Consider the following 24909-nt stretch of genomic DNA (forward strand, 5'->3'; position numbering starts at 1 on the left):
ACTGCTCAAGAATGATGTGGGTCACATTCTTGAAAGACAAGATTGAAGCCTTTGTAAAGTTCAAAGCTTTCAGAGCATTAGTGGAGAAGGAAAATGGTAAAAGGATCGAGTGCCTGAGAACTGATCAAGGAGGGGAATTCACTTCTGGTGAATTCAACAAGTATTGTGAAGAACATGGCATCAAGAGGCAATTGTCTGCCCCTCGGACTCCACAGCAGAATGGCCTAGCAGAGAGGAATAACTGGACTATGGTTGAAGCAACTAGAACCATGTTGATTCAAGGAAAGGTAGCTCACACCTTTTGGAGAGAAGCGGTGAGCACTGCAGTCTACACAATGAACCAGGTACTCATCAAGAAAGGTAAGGATAAAACTCCTTATGAATATTGGACCAGTAAGACACCTGTGGTTAGCTACTCAGAGTGTTTGGTAGCAAATGTTACATCAAGAGGAGTGAACACCAGAGCAAATTTGATGCGAAATGTGATGAGAGAATATTCCTAAGATATTCCACCAAGAGCAAATCTCTCAAGTGTTTCAACAATAGGACTCAGAGAATTATGGAAAGCATCAATGTAAGAGTTGATGAAACCTCTAAGAAAACTAAGGAAACTGACAATGAGAAAGTGGTAAACGAACCGGCTGCAACCTTCTGGGAACCGGTTGACAGCCAACCAAGTACTAGTAACAATGTTCCTACACCGACAAATGTAGATGCTGATACTGATGGAGATGAGGATGAAGAAGAAAAGCAAGAGGAATCTATCAAGACCATTCCTCGGTATGTCAAGCTGAATCATGATCCTAAGTATATCATAGGAGATAAGGATGCATGAATCCTTACAAGAAGAGAGGTCAGAGAAAACTCATGTATGATCTCTGAATTTGAGCCTAAATCATTCAAAGAGGCACATAAGGATGAAGACCAGATCAAGGCAATGGAAGAGGAACTTGACAAGATAGAGAAAAATGGTACATGGTCTTTGGTACCCAAACTGGAGTACAAAAATGTCATTGGTACTAAATGGGTTTTCAGAAATAAGCTGAATGAGGATGGCATAGTGATTAGGAACAAAGCCAGATTAGTGTGCAAAGGATATGCTCAAGAAGAAGGAGAAGAGTATGGTGAAACCTTTGCTCCTGTAGCCAGATTGGAAGGAGTCTTGTATGCTTCTTGCATATGCAGCTTTTAAAGGTTTCAAAGTATATCAAATGGATGTAAAAACTACATTCCTAAATGGTGTACTTGAAGAGGAGGTGTATATTGAGCAACCAGATAGGTTTACCCTATTTGAAGACAGTAACATGGTATGTAGGCTACATAAAACCTTATATGGACTAAAGCAGGCACCTAGAGCATGGTATGAACGTCTACATTCTCATCTTGTGAAGATTGGATTTGAGAGAACAAGTGAAGATAGTAATATCTACTTGAAGTCTGAAGGAGATCAAATCCTGATCTGTGAGGTATTTTTTGATGACATTATCTTTGGTGGAGATGACAAGATGAGTCATGAGTTTGCAGATGAGATGAAGAAAGAATTTGAAATGTCACTCATAGGAGAGATTAAATTATTCACTGGACTATAGATCCAGCAGATGAAGGATGGAATCTTTATCACTCAGTCCAAGTATGTCAAAGAGGTGTTGAAGACCTTTGGCATGGAAGATAGCAAACCGGTTGGTACTCCGATGGTGACCGATTGTAAACTATCTAAAGAAAATGACTCATAATTGGTTGATGAGAATGAATACCGATCAATGATTGGTAAGTTGCATTATGTAGTGCATAGCAGACCGGATATTGCACATGCAGTTGGCATTACTGCAAGATTCCAGAAAAGCCCAAGAGAATCTCACTTGGTTGCAGTCAAGCGGATTCTTAGGTATTTTAAGGGAACTGTTGGCTATGGATTATGGTATCCTTATAGAAAGGATTTCAACTTGAAAGTATACATAGATGCTGATTAGGTAGGCAATATAGATGACTAGAAAAGCACAATAGGTGGTGCATTCTTTCTCTGTGGTAGACTGGTCTCATGGATGAGTAAGAAGCAGAGTTGTATCTCTCAGTCTACAACGAAAGCAAAGTATGTTGCAGCTTTCATGAACTGCACTCAGACAATTTGGATGAAGCATGTATTAAATGGCTTCAAAGTTCCTGTATCTGAACCGGTAAGTATATTTTGTGACAATACTAGTGCAATTAATATCTCCAAGAATCCGATTTTACATTCTAGAACCAAGCACTTTGAGCTTAAGTATCATTTCTTGAGGGAAAAGGTTCAGAACAAAGAGATTGCACTAGAACATGTTTCCAGTCAGGAGTAGTTAGCAGACATATTCACCAAGCCTCTCCCAAAGGCTACATTTATGTACTTAAGAGGTGAATTAGGGGTGTTGCCCCTTCAGGAGGTAAACTAAAGGTATATGGTCCACATTAGTCAGGTATTGCATAGTCAAATTTTTCTTCAGGATTGATGTGTTGAAGGATGCTACTCCTCAGGGGGAGCAGCATAATGGAACAGGGAAGCTTGTGCCTCCACTTTGGCATTGTTGTCAAAGGGGGAGAAGATGTAAAGTAGAGAAGATATCTTTGTTTATTGCCATCAATGCCAAAGGGGGATATTGTTGGCATTATGTGAACCGGTATGAGGACATAATGACATTGTATGTTGTCATTGATGTCAATATGCTAAAAAAGTGAGAACCGGCATATGAGAGAACCGGTAGAACACTGTGAACCGACATTTGTGCCAAAGTGAAGCATGACATTGTATGTTGTCATTGATGTCAATATGCTGAAGAAGTGAGAACCGACATATGAGAGAACTGGTAGAACACTGTGAACCAACATTTGTGCCAGAGTGAAGCAGTGTGTTTGTTCATGATGAACCAACATATAGTTATGTGAACCGGCTCATGGAAGTATTGTATGACTACCGGTTGGTAGTCTCAACTTCAGGGTTTTCGGTTTAAGTACTTCAAGCCTATGTGGCTCAACCAGTGACTTTGTGTGATGAGTTAGCATGGTAACAAAGAACAGATTGTGTTACCATGTAAGCCTTGTGCGCGTGAAGGATCTTGCATGAAGGAGATTGTTCCTATCTACCTCGGGAATGTGAGAAGTCTGTAAAATGGTGATAATGTGTGATGGGTTATCAGCCGCCATAAAATCAGTGGAAATGGATGATGGAGAATGTCTTGAGATTGGATTAAGAACTGCTGCATTTAATGCAGTGTGCTCAACGATCAGGATTGAACCGTTTGAATTCCTTAACCTAATAGGTTTAGGGTTTAGGGTTTATGCTATTGACCTATCTGTTTTCCTATAAGGTCAATGTTGTGTCTCTTTTTGAGGTTGTTGGCAAAATTTGTGTGTGTGTATCCAAGAGAAGGGATACGTGATTCTTGCCAGACCCAAAGGAGAGAAGTGATACTTGCAGAGTGTAAGTGCAGAAGGTGAAGAGGAGCTCGAGTGGATTTGAATTGGCATTGAGTGATGTTACCAGATCATTGTAATACCTGTTGATATTTAACTACCTCAACAGTTGGAAAATCCCTTAACAGGGTAGCCTTAACCGGCTTGCTATAAATCCTTTAACAGGGTAATTCAAAGCTATTGAGTTTGAAATCCTTTAGCTATTGAGTTCTTGAAATCCTCTAACAAGGTAACCTTTAATAGGGTTTAACCCTTAACCAGGTATTCTAGCCATCCCTTAACCAGGTGATCCCTAACAAGATCGGTTCCTAGCATAACCTATTGTAATGTCTCTAACCGGACAAGGCTCCTAACAGAGCGAACTTCTAAAGAGTTCAAAAATAGCTTGTGGGTATTCATCCCCACTGTGGTTTTTCCCAGTTGGGTTTCCACATGAAAAATATGTGTGTCATGTGTGATGCTTTTATCTTTTTGATGCTTTCCTATTGTCTGTCAAGCATATGATGGTTCTCTGTTTTATGCCTGTCAATAAAACATGTTGAACTAGCTGTTATTATGATCTGATGATAGATTACCTGTTTATGCATAAGGGTGAAATGGTAGTGTAGTCTTGAGTTGAGTGAAAAGCTAATTGAGTAACCGGTTAATGCTTGTCTAAGTCATTCTTAGCTTTACCGGTTGCACTCTGTTTCAAACCAGTGTCACTGTTTGCCAATCATTTGAAATGTTTTCTATCAAACCGGTTTAGGACTGCATTTTTGTCTGTATTGATTCACCCCCCCCTCTTAGCACCGGGTTAGTACTATCCGTTCATCATTGAGTTATCACTTCTAGTGTGTACATCTTGTTTTTGTGAATGAATATAAGTGAGCGGTAAAGAGTAGAAGGGACCCCTCGCATAGCATGAAGCCATGATCTACCTAGAAGAAGATTGCATGTGAGGGTATCGGGCATGGCATGGACAAGGAATGGTACAATAATAGGCCCTTCCTGAATAGGCAATGTAATGATACCTAATGACCATCTAACAACATTATCAAAGCCATGAATACAAAGAGAATTAGGCTGAATGAGGGAGGTACCCACTTTGATTTCATGCAACAAGTGTATGCTACAGACACAAGTATTGACCCATTATCCACTAGGGCATGTCTTATTGCATTATCATTAATTAGAACAATAATCATGAGGGAATCATATTGATTTTGAACTTCCAAAGGAGGTAACTCATTTTTTTTTATTAAAAAAGAAACAAAACAAGGGTGTTGACCCTATACAAAGGTAAGCCAAGAGGCTACATACAAGTGGCCAAGAATAAACCTTTGACAACAAAGGCAAAAAATAACCCATTTACAACACACTAGCAAAGCAACTAGTAACCCACATCAAGGTTAGGTAGAAGTTTCACCCACAACTCAAGGAAGAGTTTGGGAAAAAGAGGAAGAATGATCTTTCCTCCTATGATGAAAAATGGTCCATGTAACACTACCATTTGGAACACCAACACAAGGGGGGGAATCCCCTTGGTGAGACTGTCAGCTGCAGGAAGAGGGTGCTGAGTAGGTGACAAATCCACCACTGAAGGTTGGAGCAAAATAGGAGCAATAGGTAGAGAGGGTCCAGAGGTCTAGATATGAACACACCAGCATAAGGAGGATCCATGAGGCTTGAGGAGGCCACACTAGTAGCAGGAGGATCATCATGTGATGAATCATCATGATCTTGTGAAGAGTCGTCAGAGAAAGAATCAGAAGCCAAGATAGTTAGGTGGTCACCATTAGTGTCCTTCCACCAATTGGTAACACCTTTATGATGTGAAAGAGAGAAATCTATGGCCAAGTGGCTAGTAGAAAACCAACAATGACAATGGAAGGGGATGCCCTCATAATCTAACGAAAGAGTCAATGGTCTATCCCCAACCATAAGAATCGTATCCCCAAGAAGAGGTATGCAGATATCAATATCGATCAGAATGTGTGCGAATGTAGAAAGACCCATTGAGGAAGTGGTATCATCAATCTTCAATAAGTGACCGATAGAGTTTCCAATAGCCTCAAAACACAAATTCTCCCAAAAATGAAGGGGAAGGTTTGGAAGATGAACCCACATTGGATACACACTAAGTGTTTTAGTAAGAGGATTGAAGGTGGTTGTGCATGGTTTGGTCGAGAGAGAATCATCACCCAAGCTCATAGCTTGCTCAGAACCAAATCACAATCAGCATAAGAAACAAAAGATGCAACAAAAAAAACTTTAGCACAAGGGAAAAGATAAATGTTACCAATAAATAAAGGCTTCCAAAAATCAACCACCCATCGATGAAGATCTAGGAGATAAGGCCAAAATCCAACAAATCTACACAACAACCCACAAAATTGGTAGAAATCCATATTTTCCACCACATCTTGGCCACAAACCACCACAGGGGAGGTCTTGGCATGAGAAAGAGGATGAGGTTTCCCTTTAGGAGGGAGGGCAACAAAAGATTTGGCAACATGGGCAGAGCTTTGTCCACTAGCAATAGAAGAAGGCCTTGGAGGAGGGACCCCGACAATAGAGGGAAAAAAACCCTCACAAATAGCAGGAGCCAAAGAGAAACCAAGCACATAAACCCTGACATGAGAAAGAGACACTATGAAATCCAAGACAAACATGGTTGGAGGGGCCAAAGGTAGACCTTTAGCCAGAGAAGACCCATGCCCTAGGAAACTAGGCTAAGACAAAACCCATAGGTGTAGCAGGAGATTTAGCTAAAGCAACTAAAGGTAATACTATCATTGGAGGAGTAGGAGAAGATATTTTCAAAAATTCAATACTATCCAAATTCATCTAAAAGGAGTAAGGAGGTAACTTATGTTGTTTGAAAATAATAGCCATCTTTGTTTATGCATATGATCAAGAAAGGTTACTACATCATTTGGTCCACTAGAAGGTGAGATTACTATCTTCTATAAGGCTTCTTGGAGGATCTCATGGCATGTAGGTGAAGTTTGAATCAAATACCAAAGGGATATTTTAGTTGAGGTAGCACAAAGCTAATCAACAAGATCATACTTCTTACCAACATGTTGTGGAAGACAATGGGGTGGAGGAAGAAAAGGTTGAGAAGTAGGAAGATCATTGGTATCTTCCTTGTTGTCATGAGTGTTATATATGTGAGCTACACAATGATAATCGGATTGTGGATTACACCTTTCACTTCGAGTGGGTTGTTTTGTTTCTAAGAGGTCTAGTTGTATTCTTGAGGTCTAGTTGGGTTGTATCTGGCTTGAAGCCTGCATGTAACCGGTTAATTACTGGATGTTATTTGATGATAATATGATGATTGTCAGATGATTGCCGGAAGTTATAAGGCTTTAATATGATCTGTTTATGTGAATTTTTTATGTTCTCTTTCTACTTTTGTTGTGTCTCTCTCACTGCATAAGCCGATTGACTCTTTTGAGGGTTTTTACCGGTTATGGCTGCATCAAGTGGTATCAAAGCTAGTTATGGACTGGCTAGTGGAATAATCGTTTGCAAACATGGAGGCATTCCTTAGGGTGGACGGATCGTCGATTGGAGGCAGGTTGCACATGTGTTCAATGATAGTTCTGATACTTAATATAAGTACATATCCAATAGCCAACAAGATGAGAGGGGGGGGGTGTGAATCATACAAACTTAATCTTCCATAAAAACATCAGATTCAACCTCGGTAACATATACTTCAGTAATATAACCAAAACTGCTAAACATGCAAACTCAAAAGCATATAAACATCATAAACCTCATAACACTAGATTTAACGTGGAAACCCAAATAGGGAAAAACCACTATGGGATTTTAGACCCACTAAGAAATATACTCTTCTAGAGTATGCTCAGTTAAAAGCAAATCCTGTTAAAGATTACAAACACATTGCTAGACGTGACCCGGTTAAGGGATTTCCCTCAGATCTATTAGGATCTTCACTTTGTTAGAAGTGACCTTGTTAAAGGATTTCGAACACTCAATCAGAATGTCACCTTGCTAGAGGGTTTTACAAATAAGACTGTTAAGTCCACTCGGTTAAGAGATTTTCTGTCACTTTCACAAAATAACAATAATAAAAATCTATCTGCAACTTCACATCTAAAATGCTAAAGCAGATTCTTATTTGCTCAATACAATCTAGACATAGAACTAATCTTGTCCATCTACTGGGCTTCTGTACTCTGTTATTCAAACAGGTCTTCAAGCTTCTGTGCTCGGTAATCACTATGTAGCATCCCTGTGCATACATTTGCCCGCATACATTGTTTATCAACAGCTCCCTATTTATAAACAATTAGCTAACCGCTAAATCTCTTTGATCACATTTCCCATGATCAATCATAGCCATCAGATCTTTACTCTTGTCCAGGTTCAATGTATCCTTCGATTTGAAAAATGTTTTACCTTTCCTAGGAACTTGCATACATTTCTTGGAACTTGTGCTAGGGTAATGCGGTTCAATATGCACTATAGATCTTCATGCCAATTTTCCTTTGCCATAGATTCATTAACAAACTTCATGCACGACATACCAATCATTTAATCAGTTCTAGTTCATCAGCTTCCTTCATTAAATAATGCATGTAACCATTTAATGTATTCTGTTACAACTCGGTAACAACTCGGTAACAACTCTATAAATACTAAACTTCACTCGGTAGACATTCCGCCTTCATTAACCGATAGCGATAACCTTAGGGTTTACCGACTAGGTTCTTTGCTCGGCAACATAGTATAGTATTAACATTAGTATAGTATTAACATTAGAATTTACAACATATGTATGATGTTAAAACAATCTAAACATCATGATCTTATCATTGTCTGACTCGGTAATAGTTGCCCATTGAATACCTTATTCATCCCCTTATTCATCATATTCTTTCTATGTCTTTTACCGACATCTTTATACTCATCAAATCATACTTCTCAAGATATGGCAACATCATACTGAATTAGAAAATCAATTTCTTGACATCAATGACAAAATAATAATATTAAGATAGTAAACATCCTTAATAAGTTATATCCATAATCATCAACAACCTTCTCAATATCCTTATTGAAATGCCAACAATCTCCCATTGTCTGTTATAATGCCAAATGCCAACATTCAATAGATTGATGAGGGGAGGCAATTGAAACTGATAGTTAGATCACCGAGTTGAGGCAGTTCACCGGAGTGGAAGGAGAGATGCCGCCGAGGAGGACAAACCCCCAGAGGGTAGAGTAGATGATGGAAGATTTCAAGAATGAAGTAAGGAATGAAATCCGAAATCCTTTGGCTGGTTTGTGAAGAAGCCTTGATTTTGAGGATGAATATGAGGAAGCCGATGAAGATCTTGAGGAAGCCAAAGGACCAAAATATGAAAGAGAGGAAAGATTCCTAAGAGCAGTGGCACAAGCAAGTAAAGTTCATAAAGTTGAGGTTTCGAACTTTTCTGGAACACTGAACCTGGAGGATTTGATTGGATCAGAGAGTTGGAGGACCACTTTGAGTTTGAGGATGTCAAGGACCCATAGAGAGTCCAGTTGGCACACACCAAGTTGAAAGGGAATGTTACCTTGTGGTGGAAAGAATTGCAGAAAGACATAGTGGAGAATGGTGAATTGAAGATCACCTGGTGGAGACATATGGTTGCAAGATTGAAGGCCAAGTTCATATTGGGAGACTATGAATTGGAACTGTTCAGGAAGTTGCAGAACTTGAAACAAAGAAACATGACTGTGAAGGAATATACTGAGGAATTCTACAAGGTGGTAACTAGATATGGACATAGAGAGATGGATAGAGAAAAGATGGTGAGGTACATCAATGGACTTGATTTTAAGATTCAAGATGAGATGAGTATGTTGAAGGTTTCCACAGTTGAAGAAGCTTACCCGTATGCTTTGAAGGATGAGGAGAAGGTGAGGAGAAGACAACTGAATAAGGGAAAGGAGAAATTCAACATGAGTGATAGTATGAAGAAATCAGTTGAAGAAGAGGAGTCAAAACCTAAGTGGAGTAAATAATCGGAACATAAGACACCGAGGAAAGGTAGCAATAGTACCGATAGAGAATTTCTTGGCAAATGTTTCAAGTGTGGAGAAACTGGACATAGATCGTATGAATGTAAGAAAGGAAAGGCAAGAAGTTGTATGACAAGTGAAGAACCAGATGGTACCATATCTGACTATGCACCAAAGCAAGGAGAATCCCTTATGTTCAGAAGAAAGGATACCAGATCTACTTAGAGGAAGAGTCTTTTCTGGACTGTGTGTAAATGAGGTGGTAAGTGTTGCAAGGTCATTATAGATAGTGGAAGCACTGATAATTTAGTATCTGAGGAGATGATTGTGAATCTTGAGTTGAAGAGGCTTAAGTATCCTTGTCCTTATGAGGTGAGTTGGTTAGAAGATGATCAGAAGATATAGATAAAGGAGCAGTGTTTGGTGAGTTTCAATATTGGGCCCTTCAAAGATGAATTTTTACGTGATATTATGAGTGTTTGTCATGTCTTGTTGGGAAAACCTTGGCAATATGATAGATGAGCTATTTATGATTGTCGAAGAAACCTGGTTACTATTGAAAAGGATGTCCAAAAGTTCACATTGATTTCTTTGAAGGAGAAAGAGAAGGAGGTGAAGAAACTAAGTCCTGAGAGAAGTTGCACTGCTGAGAAACTGGTGGTAGGGGCTATACCAGAAGGTTTGATAGAACCGGTTGTAGAGGTCATACCAGAGGTTTTGAAGGAAGATTTAGGTGGGTTGAAACTATATTAGAACTATGTCTAATATTTCAATTATGTCCTCCATAACCATCTTACAAGAGATTTAAACCTCTAGCCATAATCATGGACACATCTAAGGGAGTAAAAATATGTTCGAAGGCATACCTCCACTCATATCTTCTTCTAGATATTTATAAAGATATCCATAATCTTTTAGAAATTTTTTCTTGTGCAAATTAGAGCTAGGATGTCTAATGTGAGATGGATCCACATTTGTTATGAATCTTTCTCCCGACAGTGAAAATTAAGTTATGAAACCATTAGAAGGAGATAATATGATCCTTAGGTTAAAATGAATAGTAATGAAGAATATTTATGAAAATTATTTTAAAAGAGCTCAAAATAATTATATGTTAAATAATGATAATTTTTTTTTGAAAGGTGTGATTATTTAAAAACAAACCCTAAAGGCTTATATAAAGTAGTTATGTGAGACTTGAAAAGGGCATGTAGATCACTGATATAACTAGTTGCAGAGGTTATACCAGAGGGTGACATGGGTTTGTAGAAGGATCTGACAGTTGGGCCTGATGGACAGATAGAACCGGTCAACAAAAATCTTATGGTGACAAACTGGATGAACTCTTGTGGCAGAACCAAATTAGAGTTGCAGAAACAGAGACAATGTGTAGATCTGAAGCAAAGAAAGAGAAACAAAGGGAGTCAAAGGTTAGAGAATCCGATTGAGGCATTGGAGGAGCTAAAGCAGAGGTTGGTAGATAAGGAAGATGTTTGGATTAAAAATGAGCATGTGATCTTCATTTCGAATCCTTTTAGATGTTCATGAGTTTCCTCTCATGGAACATCTTTTTCTACCTGGGTTGTCTGATGCGAGAGCATCCTGATCAATGAGAAATCTCGCATCAACCAAAAATATTTCCTTTCAATTTTGTCCTTGTTTAGTTCTTTGTGCAGTGTGTTCTTACCGATATGTATTGGTAGTTGCTTGTTCTTCATTGCAGATCTTATTTTTCAGTTTCCAGACAGTTTCATGTGCTTGATTCCATATTTCTAGTTCATTTGGGTTCTTTTCTGGCCAGTTATTGCTCTAGGTTGACTGTTTCTAGGTTCTGGGACAGTTCTTGTGCTTACTAGTTGGTTTTCCTTCATTACCGATGCAATTCTTGGCACGTGGGTCCATCTTGGGTCTTGTTAGATGTTCTTTGGCATGTGGTCGACCTTCTCGCTGAACCACATCACTTGGTTGTTATTTTCCAGAAAGATTTATCTAATTCTTAGGGCTGACCTAATTACACGTTTCATTTTCCTGCATTGGTGAATGTAATCTTATGAGGATGACCCAGATGTGTTCTGGCAGGTATAAATATTATGTTAGGTAATCATTGGTAAGGGAAGAGGAAATAGAATGGAGAATAAGGATTGATATTCGTATATTGTGATCCGGTTGATTCTTAGAGTCTCAGTTGGGTTGTATTTGGCTTGAAGCTTGCATTTAATCGGTTAATTACTAGATGTTCTTTGATGATAATATGATGATTGATGGATGATTGTCGGAAGTTCTAAGACTTTAATATGATCTATTTATGTGAATTTGTTATGTTCTCTTACTGCTTTCATTGTGTCTTTCTCGCTGCATAAGTTGGTTGAGTCTTTTGAGGGTTTTTATCGGTTATGGCTACATCAATTCTTAACACCTTGTAGAACAAACATGGTGTGAGATATTGCCAAGATCAAGAGGCAATGGAAAGCACAAATAAGAGAGACAAAATATATGATAGAAATAAACTATATTCTATCAAGATGAAAATACTGATCAACTGGATCATCAATCGTTACATACAATGAATATGGGCTTGCTTATATAGGCAAGGCTATATGGATATGTGAGCACACAAACATGACATGTGGCTCAATAAGAAACAAGGGTAGGTAGGAAATAGGTGTGGGTAGGTAGGAGAAATAATATAATATTCCACATGAGGTGGATCACCCATTGAATGTGGAGTGTAACAACAAGATCACACCATAAAAGGTGGAAATTCTCCTACACACACTATCCCAATGTGGCACAAACACCCAAGTGTCTCATACCCAAACTACTATGAAATGCATGTACCTAAGCAAACTTAAGTAAGGTGTAATAATATCCAAGATGAATAATTATTTACACCAAAACCCCACCTTAAGTGCAACTTAGGGGAATGCACTTAAGTCTACAATGCAACTAAGAAATGCAAGATGGGTCCTGACTACGAGGCCATGTTAGGTACCCATGTACAAATGCAAATGCATGAAAACCAATGCAAGGAAATCTCTCACGAAGCAGGGAAAGATAGAAAAACCCAATGGGAAAAAACCCTCCCCCAAAAGAGAGATGAAAACTAGATACAAAGAAATCTCATATAAGTATGTGAAGGACAAAACCCCATGTGAGGAAAAAGTCCCTCCCATATGAGAGAAGAAGAAGAGAGACTAGGAAGCCCCCCCTCAATCTGGAATCTGCACCAATGATAGAAGCTCGAAGATGAATGAAGAAACTGCTCCATGAACGTCGAACAACATTCCTCCCCTTAGGAAGAAACAAAACCAAAGGTGTATCCATGAAGTCTCCCCAACCATGAAGGGAAGATGAAGCAAAAATACTCATGATGAAAAGAATCTCTGAAAATTGCTCAAGTGTCCCCATGTTGATGCTAAAAGGTACCCCCTCCAAAGGTGGTAAACTGTGCCACACTTTTGAAAAAGGCACTCCAAGATCTAGTGGAGATGAATGTAGAACAATATCCAAAGACTCATATGTCTCCTCAAAAGATAAAGAGACCTCCTCCAACTGTTGTACAAAAGTATCCACAATCATGTCAACCTCTAAAGATTGATCATGTAGAGAATGCACAAGAGGGTCAGAGTTATCCCTCGCAACAATCAAAGAAGGATCATCTTCATCAAAGAGAAGATGAATGTCATGGATGGTGTCTCCCAAATTTTCAATGTAGGAGTCCACAAACAAACCTGCAATGTCTGTCAAGTAGGCATCCCAATCAACTGAAGCTGGAAGACATGAAATATCCTGCTGCACTGAATCATAAGAAGGCAAAACTGTCGCACTAGCTGCATCATCACGTGCAATAGGTGGTGTGATATCAATAGAAGGAGATGAAATGCAAGGCTCAAGAATGGGGTCACATGTGAGAATCCCCAAGTTCAAATGCCCAAAGTTCTCCTCAAAATCTGAATCATCAACATAGGAAGAACCAACCTTATCAATAGGACCAAAATCTGAAAAAGAGTACAACCGAGATGCATGATTAACCACCCTAGTCGCAATGATAGCTCCACTCTCCAAGTCTCTAATGATAACTGAATCAGGTGTGAACTCCACAGTTTTCCTAGTTGCCCCATGTGTTTTTTGATAGATGGAAAGAAGATTATTTGTCAAGTGGGGTACACACAACACATCATTGGAGGAGTTATCCCCAATGGCAATAGATCCCTTCCCAATCACATCCATGTATGTATGATTGCCCATCAAAATTTGTGGCATGTGGCAAGGCTCAAATGTAGAAAACATAGACTGCGAAGATGCCATATGATGAGAAGCCCCTGAATCTAGAAGCCATCTCCCTGAATCATGACTTGTAGTAGCACAAAGAGCTTGTCCCTTTCCTTTATCTATCCCAAAAGAGTGATCCTTTCCTTTATCCTTGGAAGAAGAAGCCGATGTAGACATTATAGAAGGTAGGTTGATTCTATTCTTCTCAAGAATATTCTTCAACTCATCAATATCCTTCTTATAACAATGATGTTCATCATGTCTTAACTTCTTGCAATATCCACAAAAAAGATTGTCCTTATATGATTTCCTCTTAGGCGAGAATAGTGAATCACCTTGTTGTGGAGAAGAAGATTGTGCTCCATCTTGTTGTGGTTTAGACCTAGGTTGCTTTTGATTCTTGCCTTTTCCTTGATTACTTTGATTCCCTTTGTTAGCCACCAAAGCTTGTGACTTTGAAGATTTGAGAATCCCCATCGTGGTCAACTTAGATTGCTCAAGTATCAACATCTCTGTGAATGAATCAAATGAGGGAGAAGTGTATGAGGAACCTTGAGCTAACCTATGGGTGTGAAAGCTAGATAGAAAGGTTGCATACTCTGAAGGAAACTTGTCCAACAAGTTATAAACCAATTGAGCATCCTTTTTGTCAATTCCACAATCCTTTAGCTTTACTCTTAACTCAATTGCTTTTGTGACATAATCTTGGATTGTATCAAAATCCTTGGGATCCAAAGTTGTGAGTTCACTATCAAGCTTGTAGCCCTTAATCTCATCAACTTGACCATACAATTTCTTAAAAATATCCGAAGCCTCTTTAATTGTTGTACACTTATGAATGTGAAAAATGAGGTCATCTGATACATACTTTCTAAGAGTTCCAAGTGCCATAGCATTCTTAGTAAGCCATTCAATATGAGCATTAGGATCAGGTGGTGCTGTAATAGTTTCATTTACATAATGAATGAGTCCTTTTTCCATTAGTTTACTCCATGCCTTAATTTTCTATGATGCATAATTATGAGGAGTTAAAAGTGGAAATTTAGGAGAACCCATAGCACCAAAATGAAAAAACACAAGATAGAGAGAGGCACAATCACACAAGACACCCCCCCAAAATACTCAATCAAGAAATCCCCCCAAAATGGTGATTTTGGCACTTTATACTTAGTGCGTATACAATGAGCCACTTGCAAAACAAGGCAAAGTGGACTTCTGATTTCAATTTACAACTTATCAAAATGAGATCTAAGAGACTTCAACAAATACTGCTAGTGATCTAAACTGAGATCCAAGCAAAATGCAAGTACCAAATATGCCAAAAATGGCCAAATACTGAAAGTACAATTTCTACTTAAAATCACTACAAACAGATGGTAGATTATGAAAGTAGATGAAAAAATATGCACTTTCAAAAAAAACGACACTTGAAAAGGAGTCCATATGAGCCCAAACAAAGCCTCCAAAGTTGTAAAAATCAGGATTTCACGATTTTCGAAAAAACTGTATCTGAAAATAAAAAAACTCCTGCTCCACCATACAAAACACGAAATTCTACCCCAAAACAAAAAAAAATTGCTCAAAAAAAAGAGTTCAGATGAGTGAGATATCGCTATTTGAAAAATGCCTGCAAAATTATAATTTCTGGAAAATTTCCGCCGCAACGTCAAACTTCAAATGCCTCTAGATTTGGCCTCCTAAGTCTGATTTGGATGAAACAAAAGGTAAAACTAACTTTTTTGGTCCTCCTCAATCCAATGGTAACCTCAAATTTGACCCATCAAGCTTCAATAATAACCTACAATAGAAAACTCCAAAATACACAACCCAAAATAGCATCAAATTTCTCTCAATTAGCAAACCAATGACACTCTAATGGCTCTGATACCATGTGAGATTTTGCCAAGATCAAGAGGCAATGGAAAGCACAAATATGAGAGACAAAATATATGATAGAAATAAACTGTATTCTATCAAGATGAAATACTGATCAACTGGATCATCAATCGTTACATACAATGAATATGAGCCTGCTTATATAGGCAAGGCTATATGGATATGTGAGTACACAAACATGACATGTGGCTCAATAAGAAACAAGGGTAGGTAGGAAATAGGTGTGGGTAGGTAGGAGAATCAATATATAATATTCCACATGAGGTGGATCACCCACTGAATGTGGAGTGTAACAACAAGATCACACCATAAAAGGTGGAAATTCTCCTACACACACTATCCCAATGTGACACAAACACCCAAGTGTCTCATACCCAAACTACTATGAAATGCATGTACCTGAGTAAACTTAAGTAAGGTGTAATAATATCCAAGATGAATAATTATTTACACCAACACATCGGTTTGTTTCAAGGTCTAGGGACATCTTCACTAAGATGGACAACAATTTGAAGTTTCACATGACCGCAAAAATGGATAGCATTGACTTGACATTGATTAGGGTTCTTATTCACCAAGGGTTTATCTTCAGAAGAAAGAGCATTGGAATTATTGCTACTGATACCTTGGAATCTTGTACCAAAACATCCTCATGAGTGGGACCAAATTTGGGAGGGGGATAAGCAATATTAATCAATTCTTCATCTCCAGGAGAGATGTCATTAGGTAAAATGTCACTAAAGGAAGTTTTAATGGTATCATCATCTTTCACAACAATATACTCATGGGTAGGACAATGATTAATTAATGATTCATCTTGTAAGGAGAGATCATTGGAGTGAATAGAAGGTAAAGTGTCATTAAGGGGATTGTTAACCATATCAACCTCTTGTATCATAATATCATCTTCTTGCACCGAGGTACCCTCATGGGGGAGGTACATTTTAGGAGAAGGATCAACATCATTCCTCAATGCTTCATCTCAAAGAGATATCATCACTAGAAGTGTCAAAAATATCTTCTTGCACCAAAAAGTTCTCATTGGGGAGAGAAATATTGGGAGAGGTGTAAGCTGATATAAGAGAGGCTAAAGAAAAATCAAATGCATCAAACTTATTCATTTTAGTTACCAAGAAAGACATTTATGAAGACAAGTTAGTTGAAGGCCGACGTCTCATCTCAAAATTGATGACATGAAATGGGGTTCTAGGCAATGGACCTAAATTTTTTCAAGCAACATGAAAATATTTTAAAATGTTCCTTTTTTTTTGTATGATGTCTAATGCAATGAAACCAACTTGCTTTCTAAACCATAACATATGCAATTAATGAAGAAATTATGTGAATAAATAAGCAATGCAAGTACACGAGCAATAAATTTGAGAAATGAAAGTAGCTGAATCTAAAAATTTCATGCATGAATCAGATCTGAAAGTGAAAATAAAAATTTATGCAGGTGTAAGGTATGTAAGGTTCACCAAAATAAAATGTAGAAAAATAGATACTAGTCCAAGAATGAAAACTAGGAACCATATCCAAACCCTTTCATTAGGGAACAACCAATCGGTTTGAACTTCAATCCTATAGGAGAGTTGAGCACTATGACTAATTGTTCCCTTTTGATTGTTGCTGATTTGATAATAATTTAGATATGAAATATAAGAAATAGGTAAAAGGATGCGAAATTTACATAATTAGCATAAACAAAAAGATACAGAACTATATATCAGAATGTAAGTTAAGACCTGGAAATGAGATGTAGAAAAGAACTTGTGACTAAAATCTGAGCCTAAAAATGCTAGTCAAGAGAGCTAGGTGCTCTAAAAATTGGAGTGTCTTCATCAATTTTAATATTCAGATCCTAGATCAGGATGCCCTATATATTGTTCTTCTAGAATTTTGGTGAAAAAGTGTAGGTCAATGGAGCTACACTCCTTAGTTTGGGAGTTTTCACCTGTTCAAAATCTAGAACTATATGTCTCAATGTGCACTCTATGAATCTTCAATATTCAGTTGTTTGATATGTCATCTGCATACATAAAAGAGGTAAAAATGGGTGTTTTGTATAAAGGCTTGCTTAAATCAAACCCCAAGTAGGTGTTAGCTTCCACTACAATTATGATTGATTAGAAAAGAGAGCTTATCCTTGGAATGATAGAAGCTAAATCTGAAATGAAATGCTCAAATGATAAGATTACAAATTAGGATTGATAATGATGGTGATGCAATTATCTTTAGATAAGTTCTCCAAGTGTTGATGCAATCACATGATAAATCATAACAAAATCCATCATGAAAACATACTTGAAGATAGGTTGTTGTAGCTTGTTTATCCTTGTGCTCAAATCTACTTTTGAATCAAACTATTAAGTGCTTGAATGGAACTTGTGGATTGTAACTTGATGATCAAATGAATTAGAGATGATGCCTTTATATAGGGTTCTCAAAGTAGTTTCACATTTAGGTTGACTTCCAATGGTCATATCGATATATTAATAGCTAATGACAAATGGTGAGAACCGACAAACTAACACATTCAAATTTGGGCCCCTTTTGGAGGGACTATGGCACTAGGCACCACAATCCACTAGGACTATGGCACTAGGCACCACAATCCACTAGGACTATGGCACTAGGTACCATAGTCCACCCAAAATAGGGAAAACTAAAGGTGGTTCCAAACTGCACATGCCCATGACATTGGATTAGGTCACCTCATGAGCATATGATGATAATTTAGATGAGATAAGGCCAAAAATAAATTGAAATACAAAAGGAGGCACACTAAAGCAAGGGGCCAAAAAGGAGTGTTAAATTGTAAGGGGTTACAATTTACAACACTACAATGTCAAAAGGATGAATTTTTTTCCAACAATAAATAAATTGGGGCTATCACTATGGGTGCAAAGATATAAGAAGAGTACTAATTATTTCATCAAACCCTAGTTTGTATGAGACCAATATCAATTTACTTAATTTTGGAGCAGATTTTCTACATCCCACTAAGACTAAGGCTACACTTCAAAAAGGTCGCAAACTTGTGTCAAAACTCAACTCTAGCCTATAAAGCTTCTGAATACTAGGGTAAGTGCACGAAGTTGTTGTGCAAAAAAGTGTACACCCTCTCAAAAAAACTTGTAAAAACTACTAAATTAGTAATTGCTACACTTCAAAAAGGTCACAAACTTGTGTCAAAACTCAACTCTAGCCTATAAAGCTTTTGAGTACTAGGGTAAGTGCACGAAGTTGTGCAAAAAAGTGGACACCCTCTCAAAAAAGATTCTAAATACTACTAGTGCGAACGAGTTATTTTTAAATTTAAATAACCATTCGTGTTAAGGCTCATATTACCCAGCCTAAAACCCAATAGGGTTTTATCTATTAAAAAAAAAATCTAATTGGGTTTTTAGTTTTAAAAACGTGTTTGCATTTTACTGTCAATATTTTTTTTTGACTTTGGTTGACTCGGTCATTTTCACCCGTGGCTGCAGAAAAAAAACATCATACACAATGCCATGACGACGAAGAGGTATGCAACTCATTATTTTTTATCCATTTTATGTATTTGATTAATTTTATTTGAAATTTGAATGTAATTCATATTTTTTATTATTTTTTTAATTTTTATTATAACTATACATCAGATTATCAAATCACTTCCCCCATCAAAACATACCTCATGAGAACTCAGAGCAAAACCCATAGGAAGACCCACAACAAAAGATACAGACCCTCCATCTCTTCCAATAGACCCTTCACAAATGACACAAGAAGATTTGATAAAGCAATTAACATAAAATATTGCAAAAATAACTAGATTGGTGAATACATTGAAGACCTTCTAGCATGAACATCATGCATTCCTTTCCAAAACCCTAGAATCAATGGCTAATAGTTCCAATGAAGTTTCCAAACAAGTTATAAAATGGGGAAGCTATAGGGATCAATGTCGTGCATTTTATGCTAGTGGGTTATCCTATGATGCAATGAGAAATAAAATGAGAAGTAAAGCACAAATATGTGCTCTTTTTAATGATCCCCAAATCAATGAGACCTTACCTCTTAATTCAAAGAGGTTTCATATACATTGGTGTAACCATTTGGGGATTAAAAATTCTTTTTGGGATAGGTGGTGGATGGTCTTCGACCAACCACCTTGTAATAATTTTGAGGAAACTATATTGTGAGTTTTACCTCAATCAAAGGCCAAACTATTTTGATATGAGAGACTTCCAGGGTAGAGGTGGAGGCTCTTCCCAAGATAGACCTAGAGCCCCGAGGGTACTAAACCCCCCAAATCATATCCCTCTAGCAGCAAAACTTGTGGTCCGTGTCACGGTCCCAGTAGCCCTGAAAGAGTCTATGGAGGTACAAAATCTTCAAGTGGTCACCACATTGACTAATGTCATCATTCAACATGGCACACAGTTATCACATCCTCTTAGCTTAGATTGTGATGAAACAACTAAACCATTTGGCCTTGGTGAGCCCATTCAACATGTGTGTCCCAGTTATTTAGGTATATGTTATGTGATAGATACTGATGCCCATGCAGATAGTTCCACATCCCGTATGTGTACATATTGTGGGGCTAGATGTCAGGCTAACATGACAGAGAATGTGGCATTGACTGATGATTTGATGGATATGATGTTTTCCAGTTAGACATAGACACATGTGTATTGATTTGAATTGATAATATTTTATTTATTAATAACTTGAAACTTGTAAATGTAAATAAATTTTTATTTATAGATCAATTTAAATTGATATGAACAATATGCATTTCAGGATGTAGTAGATGGTGTTAATACACCATCTCATATTCCTCCGACTTTTGTTGCAACTGCAGCTTCGACACCTGAAGTAAAATTTTTGTAACATGTTAAAATAGAATAGTACTTGAATTCAAAATGTTTTTTTTATAGGATATACTAACTCTCTTTAATGCATATTTATTTTTTGGTTTATAGGCATTGTCAGGGGATCAAATTCCCTAGATTGATAATGCCATGCTTTTGACCATTGATTTTGGCCTAGAAAGCTATGTGGTATCATATTTTGAACACCTCTTTTATATATATATATATATATTTGAATATGTGAGTCATTTAAATTTAGATTTGTTAAATTATATTTAATATTATCTACTGATATCTCTTGTGTTAATTTTGTTTCTTTTAGGGCACCCCACATGTGTCTAGGACATCTCCTGGGTGAAAGAAATCCCCAAGGACACCTAAACGTCAAAAGGTAATTAAACACATTTTTAATTGACACAATTGTTTGAAAATATTAATATAGTTTTAATTGGAACTTGTAGATTTATATAGTCTTTTTTGTCTCTTTTATGTACAATGACAATTGGGCTTGGTAGAATTGATAAATGCACTTGATATGCCAGAGGTTCAAGATAAGGAAGAGGTATGTATCTCTACTTTATTTTCTTGATTTCATTATTATATGTACATGTACATGTGAAATTTAGATAAATTATAATCTTATTATTTTTTATACTTGTAGTGTCATAAAATTGCACCTCCTATAATTTTAACCATATTTGAGGACCTCACCTTGGCGACGACATCCTCCTTCCTAGCCAAGACCCCTTTATGCATTTTCACCCCTTGACCCCTTCCTACTTGAGCCCCGAGATAGCCTTAGGACCTTGTCCGGGCCCTAATATAGGGTAGGACAGCGCCCCTATCCCCCCTAGGATAGGGGCGTGGTGCCCCTGTCCCACCTTCTTAGGGTGGCCCCAAGATAGGTCCCCTCGTCCCTATTTGCACTTTGGGATCCCAAATCTCCCCGATGTCAACCTTTGGTGAGATGAATTAATCTTCTGAGGCATGCATAAAAGGGAGTTGGTTTTCTCATTTGTGAGGAGATGAATTTCAAGTGGGAATGAGATAAGTAGGAATTAGATAAGAAAGCACAGGCAAAGATATACATCATCAAGCATTCAAGCATTCAAGTCTTCTTCATTCATCCATTGGAGCAATATTACAACATTCATTTACAAGTATGTTTGTGTGTTAGGGTTTTTTCATGTTACATGTCATTCCATGCAACACTTGTGATTACATTCAAGAAGCAAAGCAATCATCATCAACAAGTTGCAGATCTACAAGGTATACATTTCCATTGTTTACATTCAAGCATTTGTAATTACTTTATTTCAAGGCTGATTCCTCAACCGGGGTTTGACTAAGGAAAACCCCTATCCACAACCCATTTTCCTCTCTTTTCTATGTGTAGGTTGCAGGTGCGCAGCTGTAATTGCAGGTTTGGGCTTCATTTGCAGAGATAGAAGAACCCTTTTCGTTTCGTGGTTTTTGTGGAGGACCATGTACACTCCCACCATAGTCCTGACGAATTTTTTCCAAATTTGCAGGGAAGATCCGTATCAGTCTAATTAGCTCAGATCCAAAGTTACAACACGATCCCGAACTGGTAGCTAGTCATTTTACTCATTTTCTCTCTCTTTTCCACATAGTCAATAAGTCAATCTTCTCATTTACAAAAGAGGGTAAATCACACTTCAATCCTTGCAATCCACTTGGAATTCACATCCTTCTTTCCCTTGGATTTGGATCTAGTGGATTCAAGCCCCTCTTTTGAATGTAAAGTATCTCCAAGTGAAAATCATCTTAGTGGCTTCCTTTCTCTCTCCTAGGTGGGGAGTCACTAGGATCCAATTTTCCACTTTACATTTTGGTGAACCTGACGTCTTACACATGAATTCTGATTTCTCATTATTAGATCTAATTAATTGCAATTTGGATTTCAAATTTTTATTTCCAAGTTTGATCTATTTGCAAATTTTAGAGGTTAATTGCATAAAAACCCTAATTTTTCATTTTGAGAAAATTAAGCTTGTGAAGTGTAAAATTTTAATTACTTGTTTCAGATCTGATTTCTATTTCAAAATTGCAATTCAAATCTATCTCTTTATTCTGAAAAATTCAGTGGTTAAATCATAAAACTTTAATTTTAAAGATCTTTCTATTTTTGACCTTTGACTGCAAATTTGACCGATCTAGACATCTCCAAATCAGCTATTTTTTTGGATTCCACAATAATATCATAATACCTATCATCCCTGAAAATTTCGAAAAAAGTTGGTCGGACCGTGTGCACTTTCACCACGGTCCTTGGCTTTTTTCCTAAAATTTAAGGAGATGGAATTGACTGTGTTTTTCTTCTTAAATCCAGAAAATTGGCGCACTTTATCAATTTTAGCACCCTCTAAGGTCGAACACAAATTAAAATTTCAAATTTGTAGTTCAAATTCCATTTTCCCTCCTTTATTAAATTTTCTATGCATGTATGGGGTGAACATTATTCTTCTTTGATCATCAATGAATATGTAATTTTATCTTATTTTGCTAATTCATTTTCAAGTTACATTAAAGATGTTCATGATGTTCCCTTTCATGCATATGATGATGGTTTAGTTCTCCCTTTCATCCATAGCTATGATTTACCCTCTCCCAACATTAATCTCATTAATGAGGACACATTGGTGCAAAAAGGGAATATGGACACTTCTTTCAAAGATCTCCCTCCTAAAGATGAATCTTTGGAGCATTGTGTTCCTTCTTTTCCTAAAAAGTACCTCCCTCATAAGGATTATTTGGTGCAAGAGGATGAGATTATGGCTACTTATCCTAGTGATACCATACCTTCTTTTCACGATCTTCCCTCTAAATATGAAGCATTAATTACATTTGACAGACCTTTTTCTAATGAGTGTCTTGAACATAAAGATACCTTAGAGCAAGAGGATGATCATAATGCTCTCTCCCAAAAATCAAGAGCCTAACACAAATCAAATCAATTCCATTCATGTTTCTACGAAACCAAAAATTCTTTTTGATTATCATGTTGTACCTTACACATATACTAATGAGGTAGTTGATGAGAACATAAGTGAAGCATCATATGCTTTCTTAGTTCCTACAATTCTCTCCTCAATTCACTCAAATACCCCATCTCCTACCAAAGAAGATCCTAAAGAAGAACTCTTAGAGGATGATTGGGGGTCCTTAGATTTCACTCTTACCTTTTCTAGAAAGTCTAAGATGCTTGAATCCCATTTTCCAAATTTTTCTCTTAACATAAATCTTGAAATTGATTCAGGCATGTTAAAAATAACCTCTGACAATGAATGTCATATTCATCATGATCATTTAAAATAACATTCAAGTTTCTATTATGTTGCTCCTCACTATGTGACATAGTTAGCCTACTTATTGGGGGCTCTTTGTCATTCGTGGTGGTACAATTTCAGGTGAAATCATACTTAGTGAGCAATATAATAGCCTATTTATTCTCGCCTCTCTGATTGGAGGGCAATAATATTCCTTTTCCTATTTCTAAGGTTTCACTATTTTCTTCATGGGGTACATTACTCATAAAATTGTTGTCCTTTCTTGCATAGAGTTCTCCTTCATGCGAGCGCATGTCTATTCTGTGCTTAAGATCTTTTCCTTTCTTGAAACGGTATGTCTATTATGAACAATATCTCCTCTGAAGACTTTTGTGAACCTTCTTCTTCTTCTTCTTTCTCTCTCTTTGAAAATTATCTCTTCTATTGTGTTATTCATAACTTGATGGCTTTTCTTGAATGGAGTTATCCTTCATGCGAGTGCATGTCTGTTCCTTGGTTAGGATGTATTCCTTTCTTGAAATGGTACATCTATTATGAGTAATATCTCTCTAGAAGTTGTGTAATTCTTCTCATTTCTCTACACTTGGGGGGTAATGATCTCTCTCCCTCTCTCTTTCTCTAAGGATCCACTTTTCCCTATTTTGTGGATGGTGTGACTTTTATTACTTGATATCATTCCTTATGCAAAATTGTTGGTTGTTTTCTCAAGGATTCTCTCGTATACAAGAGGTGTAAGTCCTTGATTACAACCTCTTTTCCACTTGGCAATATACATCTATGATAAATTTACCCATCCCTCTTGGGGCTAAATGTGAGTCATCATTCATCAAAAATCCCTTTCACCTAGCAATAGGAGGAAGGATTGCATTCTTGGTCTCTTCTGCGCTTCATTCTAGAAGATGTTATATTTGTCTAAGACAACTCCTCTTGGGGGTAGTGTCTTTTAAACAAAGATATCTTTCAAGGATCGCCTTTACACTGATAGCAAGATATCTCTTTTCAACTATCTTATCCTTTCTTGAAGAGTATTCCCTATCTTGCTTGGATTTATGACATTGTTGCATAATGGATATCTTATTTGTGATGAATGTAGGTATCCT

Source organism: Cryptomeria japonica, chromosome 3, assembly GCF_030272615.1.
Source record: "Cryptomeria japonica chromosome 3, Sugi_1.0, whole genome shotgun sequence".
NCBI classification, from domain to species: domain Eukaryota; kingdom Viridiplantae; phylum Streptophyta; class Pinopsida; order Cupressales; family Cupressaceae; genus Cryptomeria; species Cryptomeria japonica.